Raw genomic sequence first — 24,927 nt, 5'->3', positions numbered from 1 at the left:
TCTAGTTGCAGCTAGCGGGGGCTACTCTTCGTTGAGGTGTGTGGGCTACTCATTGCGGTGGCTTCTCTTGTTGTGGAGCATGGGCTCTAGGCGCGCGGGCTTCAGTAGTTGTGGCTCATGGGCTCTAGAGCGCAGGCTCAGTAGTTGTGGCGCGTGGGCTTAGTTGCTCCGCGGCATGTGGGATCTTCCCAGACCAGGGCTCGAACCCATGTCCCCTGCATTGGCAGGAGGATTCTTAACCACTGGACCTAAATTGTCCAACTTTTGAAACTAGTGGCTTGTCTGTTTGTTAAATGATATTTTGGGCATGTTTGTTGTGCACATAATTACCCCCAAATATTTTAAATAGAAAATATAGAAAAGCACAAGAAAATAAAAATCACGTACAAACTACCACCTAAAATTAACTGGTGTTAAGGTTTCATATATGTCCTTTCAGTCTTTCCCCCGCCCCCATGCTTATATGTGTGTACTTATTCTTTCCCTTTCATAAAATTGGGACCACACAGTATATGCTTTGTTCTTGTTTTATGTTTTTTAAACACCCTTGTTTTTATACACACACACACATACATATATACATACATACATATATAGTTTGGGGGGAAATGTGGCCTTTGTTTTTTGGTGGTCTGGAAAATATTAAGTTTAAGTGCTACCAGTGACTAATTTTTTGAAAAACATACATAATCTTCTATTCTCAAAGTATCAACATCAAGAGTGAAAGGGGAAAAAAAAAACAGTTGACTATCCCATATTTAAGATGTGAAAATTAGGACTGTTTACAATATGTATTTTCTTTTTCACACAGTTGCATTTTGTTTCTAAATTTACAATAGTTATTTAGAATTAATTTTATAGTAAGTGTTTTCAGTGTTCAGTTTTCACCGTTTTTGTCTTTTTATTCTATGGCTTTCCCATTCTTATGTTCTTTACTTTGATTCATCTGTTATTCAGATACAACATTGTAGAATTTTTTTCAGCAAAGATAACATGGAGGCTTTTTAAAAATGAAGGTGATTTTTGTGAAATACAGTAGTAATATACATACTCAAGCAAAAGGGTCAAACAATTCAAAAAAATATATAGTCAAAGTCACCCTCTAGGGATAACCACTGTTAACAATTTGATATTTATCTTTTTAGACCACTTCTATGCCCATTGAAACATATTTATAAACATATATACATATATGATCAAAATGATAGTGCGATATACGTTCTCTTCCTTACTTTGTTCTTTTCGTTAAACAGTATATCGAGGACATTCTTCATGACTACTTTTTGAACACTTGTGTTTTGAAAATGTTCTTATTTTGCCCTTGCACATGAATGGCAACTTAGCTTAGGTCAACTTCTTTCCCCTTTAAAACAATAGCTATTATTCCATTGCATTAATGGTTAGGAAAAATTGGAGAAAAGTCTGGTTTTTCTTCCTTTGTAGGTAAACTTTTTTTTTTTTTTCATACAGCACGGGTAACTTACAACTCTTTAAATCTTGAATTTCAAATTGTATGAGGATTTGTTTAGATGTTGAGCTCTGTACTTTAATTTTTCATGGCACGTAATGAGCTCTTTAAATAAGCAGATGCAGTTCTATCTTTAGATCAGGAAAGTTTTCATCTCCCATGTCTTTGATTACTAATGTTGTGTTTGTTCTTTTCTTCAGTAATTTCTTTTCTCCTAACATGTATATTAGATCTCTGTTCTTTGTCCTGTACATATTTTTCTGTCATCGTTTTAATCCCTTTTTGCTCTGCCTCTGCAATGTCGGAAGGTTTCTCAAGTGTTTCCTGTCTTTAATTGATTCAGATTTTTATAGTGCTGATTCTACTCTTTACTGCTTCTAATTCAGTTCTTAAGTCTGCTGTTGGATTATTCGTTACCTTAACGTTATTTCCCTATCTTATCCTGTAATGTTTATATTTTTGCCTGCCTTTTACCAAGGTCTCCTTTATCTGTTTTGTTTCATCATTTATATTTTAGCATACTTCACAGAATCTATGATTTTAAAAATCCAATTGTAAGAGTAAAGCAGATACTGTCTCCTTCAGCTAACATTTTTCCCCCAAGTATTCTCTATTTCTCTGTCTCTTTGCATGCTCTGTTCCCTTTTTTATCTTGCAGACTCTTTTCATAGGCCCCCACTTGTATTTCTACAGTCTGATTCTGGCCTTTTATATTTCTTTGAACAAAGAAAGGTTTACTCAGTTCTGATATTTTCTCCACAACAGGTTAGGTAGATTCTCACTGGATGCCTTCTTTACCTACAAATATCATTTAGAATCCCCTTCTCAAGTCTAAAACTGTTTGATATATAAGTTTGTATTACCAAGTCACCACCCTGAAGCGGCTGGGGAGGAGGCCAGGTGGTGTGCATTCTCAACTCAACATATGAATTTATTTTCTACATTTTCTTTCCTGTATATAATGGAGCTCCTGTACCAGAACGAGCATCCCATGTCCAGTTTCTGTTTCACATAAATGATATAGCAATTTCTGACCTCCTTCCTGGAGCTGTGGCCTACCATGTCAAGAAGAACTTCCACCCTCTGGCCACTTCCCACTTACATTTACCTGGGCCTCTCTGAACTGCTGATTGTGATTGGTACTGATTTGTAGCAGTGAAGTCTTCCAAGCGGTGTTCTGCATCTGCCCCCATACCCTCACATTTTGTGGTAGGCAGAATAATGCCCTCCCCTAAAGATGGTCCATATCTTATTCCCCAAAATCTGTTAAATAAGTTACGTTACAAGGCAAAAGGGCCTTTGCAGATGCGTTTAAGTTAAGGATATTGAGATGGGAAGATGACCCCAGATTATCCAGGTGGTTTAACGTAATCACGAAGGTCCTTGCAAGGAGGCAGGAGTGTCAGGGTCAGAAGAGGGAAATGTGGTGATGGAACCAGAAGTCACAGAGAGAGAGAGAGAGATTTGGAAATAGTATGCTGCTGGCCTTGAAGATGGAGGAAGGGACCATGAGCCAAGGAATGCCAGGTGGCCTCTAGACACTAGAAAAGGCAAGGAAACAGATTTTCCCATGGAGCCTCCAGAAAGAACACAGCCCTGCCAACATCTTGAGTTTAGGACTTCTGATCTCTCAGACTGTAGAATAATAAATTGTTTTGTTTTAAGTCATTAAATTTGTGGTATTTTGTTACAGTAGCAATAGGAAACTAATTGACCCTTCCAAACTGGAGAATTTTGCCAGGTTCTTCATGGTTTCTTCTCTTGCTGCTTTCTTTTTTAACCTTTTTAATTATGAAATATATGTATGGAAATATGTAAAACAAGAAGACTCATCACAAAGTGAGCAACTGTATTACCACCAAGCATGTCAAGAAATAGAAATAAGGGTGATTAATTACCAGTTTCATTCAGCTTATGTTGAAGGTTCTAACCAGTACAGTAAGATAAGATAAAGTACTAAAAAGACGATTGGAAAGGGAAAAAAATAAAGCTATCTTTAATTGCAAATAATGTGATTCATACGTAGAAAATAAGGATAAATTATTCAGATTAATAAGTGAGTTTAGCAAAGTTGCTGGATATAAAGTCAGTATACAAAAATCAATTCCACATCTACATACTAACATCAAGCAAAATGAAAATTTTTTTCTTCTAAGTTGCTTTCTTAGGAAGGGAAGCTGTGAATTGGCTCTTAATGACCTGTTTCCAGCTATCCTCTATCCATCTGGCAGTAATTCTTTATGGTTTACGGCAGATGGATGGCATTTTCCCATTTAATAGCTATTGACTGCTATGCGTCAGGAGCTATTCTAGATTCCGCGGCCCTTGCTGTGAACACAGTAGACAAAGGAGGCATCATGGGGAGTGGGGGATATACTCTGTGTATTCAGTTTGGTCACTTCAGTTGGGATTTTGGAAGTAGAGTTATTTAACTCAGAAATGTATGCTTTTTAAGGTTTTTTTAGTATAAAAGTCTTTCTTTGTATTACAAAATAGATGTTCATTTAAAGAAATATTAGAAAAATCAATATTAGCAATAAGGAAAATGAAAGATTCCTTGATCTTTCTATCTTCTATCCTGACTGGATAGAAGGATGGACAGATAGATATATGTGAAGTTTTTTGCTTTTTAACAGAAATAGAATAAAACTGTATATACTGTTTTGTAATCTACCTTGTTCACTTAGCAATAAATATATCCTGAATATATTTCCATGTTCACTCACAGTGTGAATTTTAATGGCTGCATTATATTAACATGTATGAGCATATCATAATATTTTTATTCCTTAATCATTAGGCATTTTAGAAAGTTACTGATTTTTCACTTTTATAAATGATGCCATCTCAGGCAATCTTTACATATCTATTTTATCAGTTCGTAAGGCAGATTTTTGGGTGGAATTACTAGGTCAAAGAGGGTGTGCAGATTTTTAAGCCTTTTGATAGACAATGCCAAATTGCCCTCCCAAAAAAGTTATAGCTGTTTAAACTGCAGAATATCATATCTGTTATCTAGCATCCTCACTAATCATGAATAGTTTGACTTTTTTGTAACTTTGCCAAAGATGGGCAAAAAATGGCATCTCATTGTTTTGATTTTCATACTTTGATTACTAATAAGGTTGTTTTTTTTTTAAGTATTATGCTTACCAATTATATGCATTGGTGTCACATTTTATAAATTACCTTATGTTCTTTGCCTATTTTACCATTAGAAGGCTTATCCATTTTTTTTCTTAATGATTTGTAAAAGATTTTTATGAATAACTTGAACTTTCTTTGGTTACCCTTGTACAAGAGGTGTTTTATTTTTATACTGAATGAGATAAGAACTTTTGGAAACTTGGAAGGGAGAGCACTCTATTTTTTAGGCAATAAGACATGTATGGTTCCTTTGTCACACCATGCTCGGTAAGATCTTTTGTTTTCAACCTCTGAATTAGTTTCTCCTTCTTGCACTTCCCTCTCTATCAGTCTGTAGATATCTAAGGAAATATTGTTTCCAGCCAGATATTTAGAAATGAACTATAAGCTGTATTTATTTCCTTCTCTATTTTGCCTGTTTAATCAAAGGAGCCTTTGATATTGGTATAAACTTAGTAAAAGTTATACAGTGTTTTGAAAAGTCCTCTGATTTTATATCTCAAAAAATAGACTCTTTTTTTTTCTTTTCTTTTCTTTTTGCCTCTTCTCACTTTAGGTGCAAAAATACTTTGATGGGCCACTTTGTTTGTTTGATGACTCATTTCACCAGTGGCCCTTTGGCACTGATCATTTGTATTGTATATTTCTCTCTGTCTACTCATTGTTGCCCTCCCTCACCTTTTTTGTGTGCTGTCTCTCACCTCTTTACTAATTGTATATAAATTTATAGAATTGCTAATTACCACTTCCATTTACTTCAGTCCCTTCAGATTATATCAGTTACTGCCTAATTTATAAATCTAATTCCCCAAATGGGCACTGTTGACTCAGTTATCTTTAGGCCCATGCTATGGATAGTTGAACAACTAGGTGTTCTTTTTATTCTAGGATATTGATTCTCACAGTTAGCATTCATCAAAACCACCTGGAGGGCTTGATAAACTTGCTCGGCCCCATCCCCAAGAGTTTCTGATTAATCAGGAGAAGGAGAGGCTGAAAAATTGGATTTCTAATAGGTTCCCAGGTGATGCCAATGGTCTGGGTTTCACACTCCAAGAACTACTGTGTTTTAGGAATTTGTCTGCATTTGTCTGTATTACTGTGTTTTAGGAATTTGCAGCCATTAGGCAAAGATTTTGGTCGAGGTAAAAATAATATCTCTGGTATAAGTAGGCTTCCTAATTCTATCTTTAACTCTGGCATGTATAGCATATTACCTGACAGTTCATATGCTTTGCCTCCATGTTGCCATATAGTTTTCTGAGGTCTTCAGAAGTTATATTCAGAACGCTAGAAATACATTTATCCTGAATATGTATGAAAAGTCACATGTCTGGCTCTCCTTTCCCAGGAGGACCCAGAGCAAAACAGCTGACTTTTAGTGAGTGCTTATCACGTGCTAGGCACTGGATTATTTTGGTTTGTCTTGTTTGTTTGTTAATTGAAGTATAGTTGATTTACAATGTAGTGTTAGATTCTGGTGGCTAGGCACTGTTTTAATGCTTTATATTATTTCATTTAAATTTCACAAAAGCCCTATGGGACTTTGACTATTAGGAAGAACTTGCCCAGGCTGACACAGCTAAGAATGAAGGAATCAAATCCAAGTCTAGGGCACACACTCTTAATTGAATATAAGTACAGTAGAGTGGTTGAACACACTGCCCAGTACATACTTCCCGTTCTCTTCTCCACTTTGACAGTCCTTTTATTTTCACTGGGAGCTTGATTTCTCACCAGGAGCTTGGGAACTATTGATCTGGTTTAGGGAGATCATCTGATCTCCCATAATAGTTCCTGAGGATGAACAAAGAAGTAAAAGTTCATATGAGGGGAAGGGGTGCTCAGATTGAATTTTCCTGCTGCTTTCTCTCTGGGTTGGATGGTCTTCAAATCTTTGAATGCCTTGGGTCCAAAGATACCGGAGTGTCTAGAATATGAGTCTTTGAAAAGACAACTTGATTTATTTTTTGGCAAACCCTTGAGACTGCTCTGAGAGGCACTGAATATATGCACTGGATGGGCTACATTGTTTTGGAAGTGTATTCAAGGGCAAAAAAAATCTAAGAGTAAGGGCTTCCCTGGTGGTGCAGTGCTTGAGAATCCGCCTGCCAATGCAGGGGACACGGGTTCGAGCCCTGGTCCGGGAAGATCCCACATGCCGTGGAGCAACTAAGCCCGTGTGCCACAGCTACTGAGCCCACGTGCTGCAACTACTGAAGCCCATGCGCCTAGAGCCCCTGCTCTGCAACAAGAGAAGCCACCGCAATGAGAAGCCCATTCACCACAACGAAGAGTAGCCCCCTTTCACCGCAACTAGAGAAAGCCCGCGCACAACAACGAAGACCCAACACAGCCCAAAAAAAAAAAAAAAATCTAAGAGTAGTGGTAGTGCAGCCTCTAAGGACCAGAAGATCAAGACAATGCCCTGGATTCCAAGCTTTGCAGGCAGGATTGCTTACAGATGAACAGTGGCTCTTAGAGTTGGCTGATGGGGATAACTCACGCATAAAAACCTGAAAGTCAGCGATGTAAGTATGCCTACCTATCTACATACATCCATAGAAGTAATCTTTGGCTCAAGACTTAATGAATGTGGGCCATAATGAAAAGTTAAAATTGAAATTGATAAAGGGAAGCTGTATGATACTTAGAGAAAATCCTTGATATTGACATAAACTTCTGCCTCAGAACTTCCTGTCCCACCCTTTTTAATTTTCTTTACTAATGTAGTCCCTCTTATCTGTAAAATAATATGTATTTTTACTTCATAATTTTAGATATGTGAAAAAAATAATTTTATTTAAAGTTCATACCTTCACTTTTATTAATCAATTTATTGATATGTAACCTACATACAATGAAATCATACATTTGAATGCACTGATGTATGTATGCACCTGTGTAAGGACCACCCCAATCAAGATACAAAATATTTCCATCTCCCCAGAATATTCCCAAATGCCTCTTTGCAGTTAATCTCCCTCATCCACTCCCCACCCCAGGCAACCAGGCATCTGTTTATTCTCATTATAGATTAGTTTTATATGTTCTAGAATTTCATATAAGTGGAATCATACATTTATGTTTTGTTCTTCCACTCAGCATAATTTCTATGAGATTGATCCATGTTGTTATGTTTTTCCAGCAGTTCATTACCTTTTATTAATTAACAGTATTCCATTGTATGGATATATCTCAGTCTGTTTATGCGTCCACTTGATCATGGCCATTTGGGTTGTTTTTATCTTTTAGGTGTTATGAATAAAGATGCTGTGAACATTAATGTACAGTCTTTTGTGGACAAATTTTTTCATTTCTTTGGGGTAAATTGCTAGAAATAGAATTGTTCAGTCATATGATAATTATATGTCTGACTTTAAGGAAACTACCAAACTATTTTCCAAAGTGATTGCACCGTAATACTCCCACTAGCAATGTATGAGAGTTCCGGTTGCTTCACATCTTTGCCAGTATTTGGTATTTCTAGTTTTTATGATTTTAGCCATTCTAGTGTATCTCATTTTAATTTTAATTGGCATTTTCCTAACTAATGATGAGCATCTTTTCATGTGTTTATCAGCAATTCATAGATCCTCATTTGGGAAGTGTCCAAATCTGTTGCCCATTTTTAATTAATTAATTTATTTTTATTTAAAAATTTTTTACTTTATTTTAATTTAATTAATTAATTTATTTATTTTGGTTGCACCAGGCCTTAGTTGCAGCCAGCGGGATCCTTAGTTGCAGCTCACTGTCTCCTTTAGTTGTGGCACGTGTGCTCCTTAGTTGCAGCTCACAGGCTCCTTAGTTGTGGCATGCGAACTCTTAGTTGCGGCATGCATGTGGGATCTAGTTCCCTGACCAGGGATCGAACTCGCATCTCCTGCACTGGAAGGCGGATTCTTAACCACTGTGCCACCAGGGAAGTCCCGCCCATTTTTAAAAATTGTTTTCTAATAGAGTTGTAAAACTTCTTTATATATTCTGGACAAAAATCCTTGTGAGATTTTGTCCTGTGAATATTTTCTCTCAGTGTGGCTGGCTTTTTTTTTTTTTTTTTTTTTAACAGAATCTGGAAGAGCAAAAGTATTGAATTTTGATGAAGTTCAGTTTTTCAGAATTTCTCTTTATGGTTAGTGCCTTTTCTGTTTTAAGAAGTCTTTGCTTTTGTCATCTTAATTATACCCCTTTTAATTTTTTTCCCCCCAGTGGTTGTTCTAGGGCTAACAATTTGCATCTTTAGCTTTTCAGAAGATATTTAAGGTCAGTATTGTACTTTTTTACACTTCACACCTTATGCTTCCTGTTTCCTGCTTCACACTTCACAAATGTAATAACTTTAAAACAGCATAATTCCATTTACCATTCCCTCTTGTTTTGCACAGTTGTCTTCTCTTTTACTTATCATGTTATAAATCCTATCATATCATGTTATTATTTCTACTTGAACAGTTAGCTGCCTTGAAGTAAATTACAAACAAAAAGAAAACATAGACTTTTATATTAATCTACTTATTTAATGGTGCTCTTCATTCTTTTTAGTAGATCCAAGTTTCCATCTGGTATCATTTCTCTTGAGCCTACAGGACATAAGCAGGTTGGCTGGTAACAAATTCCCATAGCCTTTGTTTATCTTAAAATGTCTCTATTTCTTTTTTCTTTTTTTTTATCTTTGTTTTTAAAGGTTTTTTTTTTTTTTTTACTTTTTTAAAACTGAATAGAGTTCTAGATTGAAGCTTTTTCTTTTGGCATCTTCAAGATGTACTTCTTCTATTACCTGATACCCATTGTTTTCTCATGAGAAATCAACATTCTTTTGCTTCCCTATGTAATGCATCTTTTTGGGGAGCTGCTTTGAATATTTCCTTTTTATCTTTTGTTTTCAGAAGTTTAATTGGGATGTGCATAGGTGTAGTTCTTTTTACATTTATCCTACTTGATGTTCACTGATCCTCTCAGAGCTATAAGTTGCTATTTTTTAATCAAACTTGGAGTGTCTTTCAGACATTTTTTTCTTACCCCAAATACCCTCTCTTCTCTTCCCAGAATTCGAATTATATGTATGTTAAACTTTTTTTTTTTTTTTTTTTTTAAAAGGAAACTTTTTTTTTTTTTTTTTTTTTTTAATTTATTTATTTATTTATTTTTGGCTGTGTTGGGTCTTCGTTTCTGTGCGAGGGCTTTCTCTAGTTGCGGCAAGTGGGGGCCACTCTTCATCGCGGTGCGGGGACCGCTCTTCATTGCGGTGCGCGGGCCTTTCACTATCGCGGCCCCTCCCGTTGCGGGGCACAGGCTCCAGACGCACAGGCTCAGTAGTTGTGGCTCACGGGCCCAGCTGCTCCGTGGCATGTGGGATCTTCCCAGACCAGGGCTCGAACCCGTGTCCCCTGCATTAGCAGGCAGATTCTCAACCACTGCGCCACCAGGGAAGCCCTAAACATTTTTATATAATCTCACACATGTGTGAAGCTCCATTTATCCTCAGTGATTTTTCTCTCTAGTCTTCAGATTACTTACTTTCTATGGTCTGTCTTCAAGTTTACTGATTCTTTCTTCTGCCATGTTCAATACACTATTAAATTTATCCAATGAACCTTTACATTTAATTATTTCTTTTCAGTTAGAGAATTTCTACTTAGTTCATTTCCCTAATTTCCTTTTCTCTACTGACATTTCCTATTTGTTTACTCATTAAGACCATATTTTCCTTTAATTCTTTGAACATCTATCCCATTAATATTTTAGACATATTTATTAAAATAGCTGTTTTAAAGTGTTTGCCTGCCAAATCCAACATCTGGGCCATCTCACATTTGATTTCTATTGAATATGGATTGCATTTTACTGTTTCTTTGTGTCTAGTGATTTTCGTTTAAAATCACTGGACCTTGTGGATAATTTGTTAAAGAGATTCTGGACCTTGTTACCTTCCTCTTTTTTTTTTTTTTTTTAATTTTAACAGGCAGTTATATTAGTGCTTGATCATCTGGGATTTGCATAGGCTTGGCTTTTACACATTATTAGTGCAGCTATGTAGAAACCTAGGATGTTTCCCAAGCCCCAATAACTTGGTGATAGTCAATTTCCAAGCCCCGTCTCCCCTGCAGATTTGTTTTAGGCTGGGTTTTAGGAACAATTAATGCAGATTCAGATTAGGTCTAACTCTAGGGTGTGGCCTCTCTGGAGTCTCAGATGGTTGTCAAAGGATGTTAACAAGGTATTAAAATCTCTTCACTCTGGCAGTGTTGGAACTTCAACTCCCTCATCCCTAGGCAGTGTTCTTCCCCTAGCATTGCTGGACCTCTGATATTTCTCTTTTCCACTCTTAACTCTGTAGCAGCTGCCATCTGGTAAGTTCTGGTCATCTTGGCCTGCATATGTACAGTCTAGCCTTCACCTACTTGTGCACTGAGGATTCTCACATGTACTTCATGTCCTTTCTTTGCACAACTTCTTTCTGTTCATTTCCTTACTCACAGATTCAGCCCCTTCAGCTGCCTCATATTCTGTTCTCTGTCTCCTCAGCTCAACAGGACCACCATAATATCCTTGGGATTCAGTTTTCTGTGTCAAAGTTGCAAAATTATCCCTAAGCAGAGGATGGAGTGATTACAGGCTCATTTCATGAGTTTCTTTTCTCTCAGGGATCACTGTCCTGCACTGCCTGTTGGGCACTGCCTAAAAACAGTTGCCTTATATATTTTATAGCTGTTTATGGGGTGAGGACTAGTCCATTACCATCGTAGTCAGAAAAAGAAGGTGGACTGTCTTTACTTTTTAATTACAAAAGTAATTCATGCTCTCTGCAATAATATTAAAATAATATAGAACTATAGAAAATAAGAATACAAGTCCCTCCCTTCCAAAGATGATTGCTGTTAACAGTTTGGTAACCAAGTATTAATTTTTCTAATAAATTTCAAATACATGCCATGTATACATTGCCCTTTCTTTCTTTCTTTCTTTCTTTCTTTCTTTCTTTCTTTGCCTAATATACCTTGGAACTGTTTCTAAATCATAACATATAAATCTACACCATTCTTCTTCAAGTTGCATCATGTTTCATTGTATAGGTATAATTTATCCATCTGTCTTTCAGATGATACTTATGTCCAATTTTTGTTATTACAAACAGTGCTGAAATGAACTTCCCTGTGCTTAAATCTTTGTATACTTACAGGACTGTTTCTGTGGAATAGATTCCTACAAGTGGAATTGCTTTGTCAAAAATATACATGTTTACTGCTTTGACAAATACTGCCAAATTGCCCTTCAAAATGATCATACCAGTTTACACTCCCATTCACAGTATACAAGTTGTTTCTTCATATTCTCAGCAGTACTATTTATTATTATATTTTAAATTTCTGCTAATCTTCTAGATTTAAAAAAGTATCTCACTTTAACTTGTATTTGTTTGCTAGTGGAATAAAGAATCTTTCTGTATATGTATTGCATGTTTATATTTCTTCCTCTCTGACTTACACATATATATATTTATGGCCTTGTCCATTTTTGTGTTTTTTTATCATACTTTTTGATATATAGGAGTTCTTAATATACTATAGATAGTTTTATATGTTGCAATATTTTCTCCTGGTTTGTAGCTTGTTTTATAATCTTGTTTGTATTTTTTACAATGTATGACTTAAATTTTTTATAGAGTCAGATCTGTCTGTCTTTTCCTATGTGACCTCTGGGTTTTCTTGTTATGCTTTCTTCATCTTGGTACACACCTATTATTGTTCTTGTTAACTGTGTAACATGACCTAAAAAGAAAGGTTTGTGATTAGCAAGATGCACTGTGATCTACCCAGGCCTCTATTGGAATTTTGGCTGTATAATAGGAACCGCCACTTTTAACTGCTCCAAATATTCCAGAATTGCAGTCATTTAGAACAAAGGCTTTTGAAGTTTCGATGTTTGTGTGGACAATTTTTTTGTGATATCATTATTGTCAGTGACAGGAAAAATGAATCTTTAGCTGCCTAAGAAGAAAATCCAAATGTTTCTTAACTACCAGTAAACTCAGAAATAACCAGATGAAATAATGTAAAACCTAATTTGTAGTGAATGCTTATCTAGCAATAGTTGGGTTTTTTTATTTGGGCGGGTTTTTTTTTTTTTTTTTGCTCAGGGACACAGCCCCCTCTAAAGTGAAGAAGAGAAAAATGAGAAACTGTTCTTAATTCTAGAGTGCAGTGGAAAACGTGGTTTTCATATGTGCAGCAAAAAGCTTTGGAAGGTTGGAATTGCACAATGAGTGTAGGTTGAGCAATTGCTTAACAAGGCATCCACATTGGGGGGGTTGTCCTTTGCTCTTGTGCAATTAGGGAACTCCAGAGCTGCCTGAATAGGGGATTTCCTTTTCTTTCTTACATGCCATTTAAAAATTTTGCTTTTTCCCTCCTTTTCAGTGTTCTTTTTATGTTATTCTCTCAAATTCTTATTTGTGGGGTTTTTTTCCCTGTTTTTTTGATGTTGTTGTTGCTGTTGTTTTTAGTTTTTTTGTTTGTTTGTTTGTTTTGTTTTTTAGGGAAGAGATTAATTAGCCAGACATTCACATGTCCCTCCCTCTGTGACTATGACTAGAAGTAAGCCTGGGCCTGATTCTGCAGATGCTGGGAGGATGGTTACTGATGGGTTAATGATTTTTAGTTCAGCTTCTTCTCACAGTTGCCGTACTCAGCTGGTTCTGAGTGTTTGAAATATGGATTACTGATCAGCCAGCATTCCTTGATTTCTTAGTACTAGAATTTTGCAGACTTTGTAATGAGTTTTCAGAGGTTTTTGCCTGCTTGGCTTTTAATGGTGACTGACACCTCCTGATGATGATCAGCTGCAGGCTTTACTAGAAAGTAAAGCCAAACTTTAAGCTTGAAAGCATAGGAGCCAACCAATAAGAGCCAGAGCTATATAAGACTTGTTTCTCTCTTGGCAAAAGTAAAGCCCTTGTTTTCTCCCTTCTTCCCTTTAGCCTACTCAGTCACACTCACGTTAGAATGTACTTAGTGAGCATGCTCCTTATTCTGATTTCCCCCCCTTACCTTTGCGCTGGGGGTATTGGAATCTCTTCACTCTCAACTTTGCTGTGTTCCAGAGGACCAGGAGAGGTAGTTGGGTCAGAGTGCCAGAAAAGCAGAAGTTAAGTATGTGGATTTCATAGCCGCATGTATGAGTGTTTGTGGGGCAGGGAACTTCTAATGGAAAACATTTGTGTTGCATCGAAAACAGAGCAAGGCCTGGTTAGAGTCTGTCTGCTCTGTCAGTCTGTTCCCTACCAGCACTAGTCATTGTTCTCCTGGGAGTCTCAGGCGTATTGTGGTTTCTTCTGCTCTTGCTAGTCCCTAATCTTGCCAGAGTTTTTGTGTCACGGGTGGCCCCATTCGCAGTTTGGAGCGAGACTGCAAGGGTGGTGACTAATGGCTTTGAAGGTACCCAAGCCCACATATTGGCTTGGAGACCCTTTTTAGGGTGACCCTGAGGAGAGGGAAGCGTCTTCAGCACAGACAGTGGGAGAAGCATGCTTAGACTCATACAGACACCTTTTTAGTCCCTGCTCTTACTGCTAGCAAAGCACAGACCAGAAGAATGGAGACCGGAGGCGAAGGCTTGCTGTTTGGGCTTGCCATTTCATTTGTAAATACTCGTAAGGGATGCACCTGGGAGCCTCTGACAGGCTGATGTCAATCAGGTTGTGTGGCTGGATCCCCTTTGGGAAATACAGAAGAGAAAGTGCTAATTTCCCTGAGGATAGTGTCACTCCAAGATCAGGAGGGACCTGTAACTTGAGCTGTTTCTTTTTTTCCCTTCCAGACCCTCTGAAATTCACATTTGTTCATCATTTTTTTAAAAAGAAAGAAAACAATAAAAAAGCAGCAGCTCAGAGTTTTCTGGGTCCCCAGGAAGGCACTTCACCAATGTGGTTTTCACATTTTCAGGTTTTTGGCTGGTGAATAAGATTGAGCAGAAACGCTCCTTCCCCTGATAACAATACATTCAGATGCAGGATCAGGAGCGTGTGGATTAAAACCAGACGGTGGATGATTAATATTTTTGCTTATGGAGGCAGACATGGCAGCTTCCTCCATTTAAATGAAAAAGCCCTTTCTCTGCATTTGTATGTGTGCATATGCTTACATGCCTGTGCTCTTTGAAGGTGGGAGCTAAGAGAGTCTAGTTTAGTCATTGTTTCCAAGTACCATTTCCTTCCTCTTGCCTGAAGCACCCAAGAAGTACTAAGGATTAAGCTGTGAAGCAGAGGTGTGAAGGTAAGCCACTAAAATGAAAGTGGGAATATGTTCTCTTCTTTAAGCTAACTGCTTTCACAGCTCTCCAGGTACTGCTGTAACACACACCTTTATCCACTCGACCTTCTCACTCCCTGTGGTCCTATGACCACATTATAATAAGAGGTATATAATCTTTTTTTTTTTAACATCTTTATTGGAGTATAATTGCTTTACAATGGTGTGTTAGTTTCTGCTGTATAACAAAGTGAATCAGCTATACATACACATATATCCCCATATCTCCTCCCTCTTGCGTCTCCCTCCCACCCTCCCTATCCCACCCCTCTAGGTGGTCACAAAGCACCGAGCTGATCTCCCTGTGCTATGCAGCTGCTTCCCACTAGCTATCTATTTTACATTTGATAGTATATATAAGTCCATGCCACTCTCTCACTTCATCCCAGCTTACCCTTAAGAGGTATAATCTTTCTTGCAAAATATTGCATCTTTGAAGATGCCCATAATTTCATTATTAGATCATAATGATATAAAAAGAAACTTTATTATTACAGGTATACTTTAAGTTTTTTAACTTCACTCACTGACAACAAGACAAAGATTTCTTGAGAATACTTGTAATTAGACCTTGGCAGGTGTTTGTTTACTATTTTAGAAAATATGGGGATTTATTTTTATGAGGTTCTGTGCTCGTTAACCCATTTAGGCCAAGAGACCTCCAGTTAGCTTAAACCTCTGATTGCCCCCATGATTTTTAAACTTGTATACACTTTGCCCTTTGTAGAAACAGAGACCTCTGCCCAAATGAAACAGGAAATGAAAGGGGAGGAGGAAAACCAAGCTGGGATTTGGTATCTTTTTATCTGCATATGGAAGATTGCATTATCTCTGTAACAGTGAAAAGTTTTGGGGACAAAGGGTATAAAGTTCTTTTTATTCCAACAGAAATACAGGTCTATTTTAATGTTGCCTCCAACTTAGGGTGAAAATGGGCTCTGTGTCAGCCCTGTCACACTCTAGTTATATTGCATCCCCCAGGTAACCCCACTCACAGAATGGAGTGGTATTCCTGAAGTTCATCCCCTTCCCCAGAGACCAAGATTTGTTTGTTTACATACATTAAAATCCACTCTTTGTTATACAGTTTTGACAAACATACCGTCATGTAACCACCACTACAATTAAGATGTAGAGCGTTTTTATCACCCCCAAAATACTCCCTCATGCAACCAACTTCTCCCTGACTCCCAGTGCCTGGCAGCCTCTGATCTGTTTTACTCTCCCTAAGACTGCCTTTTCCAGAATGTCATATTTATTTATTTATTTTAAAAAATCTGTTTATTTATTTTTTAAATTAATTTATTTATTTTAATTTATTTATTTTTGGCTGTGTTGGGTCTTCGTTGCTGCGCGCAGGCTTTCTCTAGTTGCGGCGAGCAGGGGCTACTCTTTGTTGCGGTGCGCGGGCTTCTCATTGTGATGTCTCCTCTCGTTATGGAGCACAGGCTCTAGGCACACGGGCTTCAGTAGTTGCAGCACGCAGGCTCAGTAGTTGTGGTTCACGGGCTCTAGAGTGCAGGCTCAGTAGTTGTGGCGCACGGGCGTAGTTGCTCCGCGGCATGTGGGGTCTTCCCGGACCAGGGCTCAAACCCGTGTCCCCTGCATTGGCAGGCGGATTCTTAACCACTGCGCCACCAGGGAAGCCCCAGAATGTCATATTTAAAAACCATATAGTAATTAGCTTTTTAAGTTTGGCTTCAGTCACGTAGCGTCACGCATTTGAGATTCATCCATATTATTGCCTGTATCAGTAATTCATTTTTGTTGTTGCACAGTAGGATTCCATTGTATGGATATACCACAATTTGTTTATCCGTTTACCAGCTGATGAACATTTGGATTGTTTGCAGCTTTTGGTAATTATGGATAGAACTACTACAAACATTCCTGTATAGATTTTTATGTGAACTTGAGTTTTCATTTTTCTTGGGTAAATACTTAGGAATGAATGGATGGGCCATTTCGTAAGCATAGGTTTAACTTTGTTAGAAATTGCCAAACTGTTTGCCAGAGTGGCTGTACCATTTTGTATTCCCACCAGCAACATATGAGAATTCCAGTTCCTCCACATCCTTGCCAGCAGCTGGTACTGCAGTTTTGTTTTGTTTTTTTTAAGTCATTCCAACAGGTATCCCATTGCAGTTTTAATTTGCATTTCTCTAATGGCTAATGATATTGAGCATCTTTTCATGTGCTTGGTAAAGTGTCTTCAAATCTTTTGTCTATGTTTAAATGGGAATGTTTGTTTTCTTACCGAGTTGTTTTTTATTTTTTTATTTTTTAAAATTTATTTTTGACTGCTTTGAGTTTTCTTTGCTGCGCGCAGGCTTTCTCTAGTTGTGGCGAGCGGGGGCTACTCTTCATTGCGGTGTGTGGGCTTCTCACTGCAGTGGCTTCTCTTGTTGCGGAACATGGGCTCTAGGTGCATGGGCTTCAGTAGTTGTGGCACGCGGGCTCAGTAGTCGTGGCTTGCGGGCTCTAGAGCGCAGGCTCAGTAGTTGTGGCGCATGGGCTTAGTTGTTCCGCGGCATGTGGGATCTTCCCGGACCAGGGATCGAACCTGTGTCCCCTGCATTGGCGGGCGGATTCTTAACCACTGCACCACCAGGGAAGTCCCTTCTTACTGAGTTTTGAGAGGTCTTTATGTATTCTCATTGCAAGTCCTTTGTCAGATATATATGTGTTGCACATATTTTCTCTCAGCCTGTGGCTTGTCTTTTCACTTCAGAGACTAAGGTTTGACTGATTAAATGCTGAGCGCTAGAGGTTTCAGGCTCTCTTGGTAGAAGAAAGTAAGGAAATTGAGACCTTAGTCAGCAGAACGATGTGAGGACCACCCCTTTTGAAGCTGTTTATTTAAAATACCAGAGTGGGGAAAGGGGTGCACCAAGACTGAGTTGTGCAGACAGATGTCTGAAACTTTCTTTGATTCCTTCTCTCTCTCCTGTCCCCACCTATGATGTGGATTCTGGGCTCTTACCTTTAGCGGGGTTCTTCAGTTCCTGCTATCACTCCAAACCCATTGAGGCCTCTCCAGCTCCACAAACACCAACGGAATACCCGAGAGGGCAGGCCAGCTTCTTGCCAGAGTATATTCCAGACTGAAATAGTTTTTGATAAGTAATCATTCCCAAGCCCTAAAGTGATAGCCTCCAAGGAGTCACCCACTTTGAAGAGCTTCTTTCATCTCCAGCTGGCCTCTTTTCCAAACAAGCATCGGCAGCGCCTAAGCAGGGCTCTGCCACTCAGGGCTCTGCCATGAGAAGCAAATTGGCAGCAACAGACAGCCCCCTGAGGCACTGGAATTCAGTTCTCGGAACATACATTAAATGTGGATGAGATATTTATTTATCATGGGACTCTTTCATGTTGCATGGAATTCCTTCCACAGGGCAGCCCACTTAGGTACAGGGGAGGAAATATGTTCTGCCCCTTTGGACAAAAGTCAAGAAAAGGTACTATGTGGAATCTTGTCACTTTTTAATTGCTGACATTCTTAAGGTGTTTTTCTGGGAATTCCCTGGCGATCCAGTGATTAGGACTCCGTGTTTCCACGGGGGTTCGATCCCTGGTCGGGGAACTAAGATCCTGCATGCCACGTGGCACAGCCAAAAAGAAAAAAAAAAAAAAAGGTTTTTTTCTTAAACAGCATTGCCACTGGCTAGACACTAGCAGAGTTCCTTTTCTCTCTGCGCATGACATGGATCACTAACACCGCATGTGATGGGAGGAGGAGGAGGAGGCCTGCTTTAGTCTTAGAGGTCTGCCCATTTCTCCAGGATAATGCAGTCTGGTCAAGGCTCTCTGCCTTCTGACCCCAGTAGGAGTGATGTGTACAGAGAAGAATTTCTGACCCTTTACTAATCTCAGTTATTTGAATGCCTTTTTGTAAACAAAGCATCTTTTAGGCAAACTTAAAACTTTTCCTGCTCATGTAGGTACAAATTTCCCACTTTCCTAAGAACAAATAAATTCAATTAAAGATAAAACTGTAATGTGGAATAATAGTTCAGGCTTTAAAAACAAAGGGAGGGGTTAAAAACAAGTTCTGCAATAAATCTGCAAGTATGGAATCTAAGGGAAATGATCCCATCTGGAAAACTCTACCAGTGGTGCCGTGGCTGGTTTGTGGAGCAGTGTGCGGATCGTGGAGTGAAAAAAGACCCCGCAGTCTTGAAAGATGACAGCCTTCTTAATTGATGTCCATTTCAGCTGGTGCTGTGCCAGCTTATGTTGGCCCCAGTCCAGCGTGCCTGTAATTTGGGAGCCAGGTGTGAAGCATTTTTGTTCCATCTTGTTCCCCAGCATCTACAGAAGCCTCACGCATCTCACTTGAGGCAGCAGCACTCTGTAGGAAACAGATGTACAGGTAGAGGTGGAAGGAAGTGTCACAGCTGGGTTATGGATATTAAAAAAAAACCCAAAAAACAAAAACAAAACCCACCTCCTCCACACTCAAGTGAGATCTGGGCTTGAGAGTTGGGGGAAAGTATTTCACAGCCTCAGTATAAGGTGTGACTACCAAGTACCCTATTGCTCTGATACTCATTTGTGACTTTTAAAAACACATCTTATTACTTTAGAGTTACATACACTTCATATGGACAGAGATCTGTAGTGATTTGCCTTCTGTCTAACTCTGGGGACAGCAAGTGCAATATAAAACAACATCTCAAGATGGCCATCAGAGTTGAGTCTGATTACTCCCATAGCATCTGAGAATCAAGGAAACATAACCCTCTGAGAGGTTAGCTACCCCTGACTAGGTGGGGACACAGCTGTGTTCTTTGGGGGATCTTGATGAACTCGGTGGAAGACATCTGTCCAATGCATTGATATTGGGACCTTGATGCTCAAGGGCATGGATGCATTTGGCCCCAGAAGACATTTTTCCCAGAATCCAACCTGTATTCTTTCTAGCCCTCAGGCTAAACTGAACATTAAAGAACAGGCAGTTCTGCCTTTCAGGATTACAAAACTTAAGCAGGATCCTCCCTGTGGGAACATTAAAGTCCTGTGGCCGTAGAATTTAAATGTTGGAATTGGTGCTCTGCCCCTGGCTTACATTTTGGTATAAGGCAAGTTTTAGCCTTCTAGAACTAAGAGTCAGCTGTTTCCTGGGGGCCCAACCCATAAACAGACAACTGAAGGAACTGAAGGAATACTTTGTTGTTCCTTCTTTTAACTCAGAATCCCACACAGACAGAGCTGAGGATAGTTTTTGGCCTTGAGAATCAGACCATGCAGTCAAGGAGTAACTACAAGCCTGCCTAGGTTGCTTTTTGCTCTGAAGGTGCCAGGGTCACAGGGCAGCCTTTGGTTCACTGGTAGCTTTAATTTGTTCTTCCTTACGTTGTCAATACCAGCAGCTGGAAAATCCCTATACCAGACCTTTCAAGAGGGTGAGGAGCTAGGAAGGGTGGTTTTCTTCTAATTAGGGCCTTACTCTTTAAAACAGGCTCCTTCCATTTTTTTAAAAAAAGTAATTGTTTGGGACTTCCCTGGCAGTCCAGTGGTTAAGACTCCACGCTTCCAATGCAGGGGGCACGGGTTCGATCCCTGGTCGGGGAACTAAGATCCTGCATGCCGTGCGGCGCAGCCAAGAAAAAAATAAATTAAAAAAAACCTGACACAACTGATAAAATAGGAAAATCAGTTTACATTGCCTCAGACTTGGAGGTCAGAACGCATTATGTGTGACACGGCTACATTTAAAGGTAAAGTTGAAGACATTAATTCACCAGCTCCGATAGACGTGGTTTAAAACTATTTTTTTTTAAAGTAATTGTTAGGACTTCCCTGGTGGCACAGTGGTTAAGAATCCGCCTGCCAATGCAGGGAACATGGGTTCGAGCCCTGGTCCGGGAAGATCCCACATGCCGCGGAGCAACTAAGCCCGTGTTGCTGAGCCTGCATTCTAGAGCCCACGAGCCACAACTACTGAGCCCACGTGCCGCAACTACTGAAGCTCGCGCGCCTAGAAGCCGAGCTCTGAAACGAGAAGCTACCGCGATGAGAAGCCCGTGCACTGCAACTAGAGAAAGCCCGCACGCAGCAACAAAGACCCCAACAACGAAGACCCAACGCAGCCAAAAAAAAAAAAAAAAAAAAAGTAATTGTTAAAATATACATAATATAAAATTTACTGTTTCTGTTTTTAAAGTTTACAGTTCTGTGGCATTAAATACATTCACGGTTGTTTTTGCAACCATCACCATCCTCCATCTCCAGGACTTTTTCATCTTCCCCAACTGAAACTCTGTATATTAAACACTAACTCCCCATTTCCTCCCTCCCTCCAGCCTCTGGCAACCACCATTTTACTTTCTGTCTCTGAATTTGACTGTTCTTCGAACCTCACATAAGTGGAATCATACAATATTTGTCTTTTTGTGACTGGTTTATTTTACTTAGCATAACATCTTCAAGGTTCATCTCGTTGTAGTACATGTCAAAATTTCCTTCTTTTGTAAGGCTGAATAATATTCCATTGTATATATACACTACATGTTGTTTATCCATTCATCCTTGGATGGACGCTTGAGTCACTTCCACCTTTTGGCTGTTGTGAGTAAGTGCTGGGAAATCCAAATATCTATTCAAGTCCGTGCTTTCAGTTCTTTTGGGTATATACCCAGAAGTGGAATCACTGGATCATATGGTAATTCTGTTTAATTTTTTGAGGAATTGCCATACCACTTTCCACAATGACTATACCATTTTACATTCCCACCAGCTATGCACAAGGGTTCTAATTTTTCCACATCTTCGACACTTGTTATTTTCTATGTATTTGAAATTAGCCATCCTAATGGGTGTGAAGTGATATCTCATTGTGGTTTTGACTTGCTTTTCCCTAATGACTAATGATGTTGAGCATCTTTTCACGTGCTTATTTATTGTGTGCATTTAAAAAAATATAATTTCTACTTTCTCATTTGATTGGCCTTGGGATGCCTGAGCATAAACTTTTTCCCTTTGAGGCAAAAGAAGGCAGGATGGAGTAAAAGAAAGTGTCAGGGGAGTTCCCTGGTGGTCCAGTGGTTAGGACTCAGCACTTTCACTGCCGTGGCCTGGGTTCAATCCCTGGTTGGGGAACTAAGATCCCACAAGCCATGCAGCAAAAAAAAAAAAGAAAAGAAAAGAAAGAAAGCATGTGGGCTCTGATCCTAACTCTGCCATAGGTTGGTTGTATTGCCTTGGACAATTTATATAGCCTCTCTGGGTGTCTGTCTCTTTTTCACTAAGACTAGGAAACCTACAACTGCCCTATCCAACTCAAAGAGGAATTGTGAGGATAAAAGATCAGGTCTGTGAAAGTACTTTGTAAAGATTTTGTAAAAGTGGAGAAATGTGTATCCAAATAGTTTGCCTATTTTAAAAATTGGATTATTTGTCTTTTATTGAGTTGTAGGAGTTCTTTATATATTCTGGATAAAAGTCCATTATCAGATACATGATTTGCAAATATTTTCTCCCATTCTGTGAGTTGATTGTCTTTTCACTTTCTTGAAATTTTTAATTTCGATGAAATTCAGTTTATTTTTTCTTTTGTTATTTGTACTTTGGTGTTGTAAAACCTTTTTTTTTTTCTTTTCTTTTGGCCACGCCGTGTGGCATGCAGGATCTTAGTTCCCCGACTAGGGATCAAACCCATGCCCCCTGCATTGGAAGCGTGGAGTCCTAACCACTGGACTGCCAGGGAATTCCCATAAAAACATTTTTAAACAATACAAACTGGGAAATTTTATCACCAAAATATCCTAATAAAGGAAGTTCCTTCTACCTGACTTACATGCTTTAGAAAACTGTCCCAGATGCAAGAAGGGATGGTTTGCCGTAATAATTATAAAATTACATCAGGTTACAAAAGAACCATGGAATTGGGAGGCCCTTTAGAATAGACATCACAGTCAGTCTTCTACCTAATTAAGAAATAGTGTCCCAGTGTCCTCAAAGCTTCTGCTTCAGATACTTCCCAGAGTTTACTCTGCCATGGAAAAGCTGCTTCTCAAACTGAACACAATCTGCCTTTCTGTAATTCCCACTTACTTGTTTTAGAGAGACTCTCTGAGAGTCACAAAGCCTTTTTTTCTATATTTGACACATCTTAATATACTTGAAATTCTCCTTAAATTTTCTTTTCTCTAGGGTAAACATTTCACCAGTGCCATCAAATAGATTCTTGACCAGCGCTATCAAATAGAACTTCTTTTGATGATGGTGCAGAAAAATCTATTTCTTTACCATCCTGTATGGTAGCCACTAGCCACATGTGACTTATTGAGTACTTGAAATGTGGGTGAGAAACAGAAATTTTAATTTAATTTTAATTAAACTGAACTATCCATATGTGGCCAGTGGCTACTGTATTAGACACTCCAAGTCCAAGTCATCCTCCTGACCAGATTCCTCTATACCACTGGTTCTCAAATTGTGGTACTGGACCAGTATAGCATGAGATTCACCTGGGAACCTGTTAGGTATATAATGTTTTAGGCCTTACTCCAGACCTATGAATCAGAAACTTTGAGGGTGGAGCCCAGCAATCCATTTTAACAAGCTCTTCTGGTGATTCCAGTGCACTAACAAGTTCTAGTTCTTCAAGGTTCCTGTTAAAAGCAGTGCTTGGACATGGTCTGACCTGCAGTGATTCTACCTGAAGAAAGTTTCAATGGCTTAAAAATAAAGTTTGAATACTATTACCTAGATAGCACATTGACTGTATATTATAAAATAAATAATACGTGGTTATGAAGAATTTTTTTAAAATAAAGTGCCAGCTGCAGTTCAGAAGAAAAAGAGTTGATGAGAACTTTCCCCTTAATCTCACATGTGGTCTTGTAGTGCTGGAATTAGAACCCTGGGCCGAATTTGATTCTCGGCCTGGTATGCTTTCCATCTATCAGGCTGTTTCATGAAACAGGACCCACTACTTGTTTGGTTTGGTGTCTCCCAGCAGAGAAAAATCTGATTCCTTGGCATGTATTTCACTCTGCTTCCTTTGGGGGGCGTTCCTGCCTGCTCTTAAACCACTTCCCCACTGTTAGGGTGCTTCTGTAGTCACACCCGATGCCCTGGGAAGATCTCCCCTTTTTAGGGTTTAACAGACTTCACCTATAAAGTTATCTTGCTTTAATATTATTTTTGTCCTGTTAAGCTTTCAGTCTAGAAGAGGAGCTGGCTTGTTCTGTTGCTGGCCTTGAGCCAGATGTCATAACTTCAGGCAGTGCCACGCTACATATCTCCAGCAGTTTGAAATGGAGAATGGAGTTAGAGATAAGATCAGCAGCTTTAGGTGATGGCATTGTTTCAAATAAACCATGCATGACCCAAAGCTTCCACTTCAAATGGGGAATGAAATTGCTTCATCCTTTGACAGCTTGCTCCATGAAAGAAATTTATCTTCACTTAATTGCTTTAGATCCCAAGAGGCTACATACAGTAATTTCTAGGAGATAATTATATCAAAATTTTAAAATATGTGACTGTGAACGTGAATATGCAACTGCAGTGGACAGGGAGGGACCAAAGGTCCTGCTGAACTTGCTGCTAGGTTTCTGTTCTCATTCCTGGAGTCCGCTTGGGTCCTAGACCACTTACTGTCTGAATCTACTGATTGAGATGCCAGGTCCTCAGTGTAGCCCTGTGCTGCTAGGGTTAAACCTTCTTGTCTGCTACTCATGTAGCTGGGTAGCATTTTGCTCAAACTCCTCCCAAAGCTGGGAGGTGTCAGGCTGGCTGGCTGACTTCCGGCTGCATGTCTTCATCTAGTCCGGCTGGGCACAGTCTGTCTACACTGTGGGCCAGAGCCACTGGGGGTTCCAGTCAGTGGCAGCTGAAAACCAGAAAACTTGTTGATTTTAAAACATGACTATTTAGATGTTAGAGATAAACTTCCTGTAGATGGGGACAGGCTCCTTAATCTAGGCATGTTTGAATTTCCAGGCCTCCTTTTCCTGGCCTTTCTATTTGAGTCTAAAGCTTCCACTCTGTCAT

At 39.1% G+C, this 24,927-nt stretch overlaps 1 protein-coding gene and 1 long non-coding RNA gene across 3 annotated transcripts in view; both read left to right on the top strand.

Annotated features, from left to right (window-relative positions):
* SMG6 (SMG6 nonsense mediated mRNA decay factor) overlaps nucleotides 1–24,927 on the top strand; it is a 234,829-nt gene that overhangs the window by 125,331 nt on the left and 84,571 nt on the right. The gene's annotated exons all lie outside the window — the stretch shown is intronic.
* On the top strand, nucleotides 16,762–19,347 carry LOC118886200. The gene is made up of 3 exons (XR_005017681.1): nucleotides 16,762–17,188; nucleotides 17,564–18,429; nucleotides 18,561–19,347. It is a non-coding gene; the product is annotated as an uncharacterized LOC118886200 (long non-coding RNA).

The sequence above is a fragment of the Balaenoptera musculus genome, chromosome 20 (genome assembly GCF_009873245.2).
Source record: "Balaenoptera musculus isolate JJ_BM4_2016_0621 chromosome 20, mBalMus1.pri.v3, whole genome shotgun sequence".
Taxonomy (NCBI): Eukaryota; Metazoa; Chordata; class Mammalia; order Artiodactyla; family Balaenopteridae; genus Balaenoptera; species Balaenoptera musculus.
Note: the sequence above shows the minus strand (reverse complement) of the source record. Positions and strands in the feature narration are given on the sequence as shown.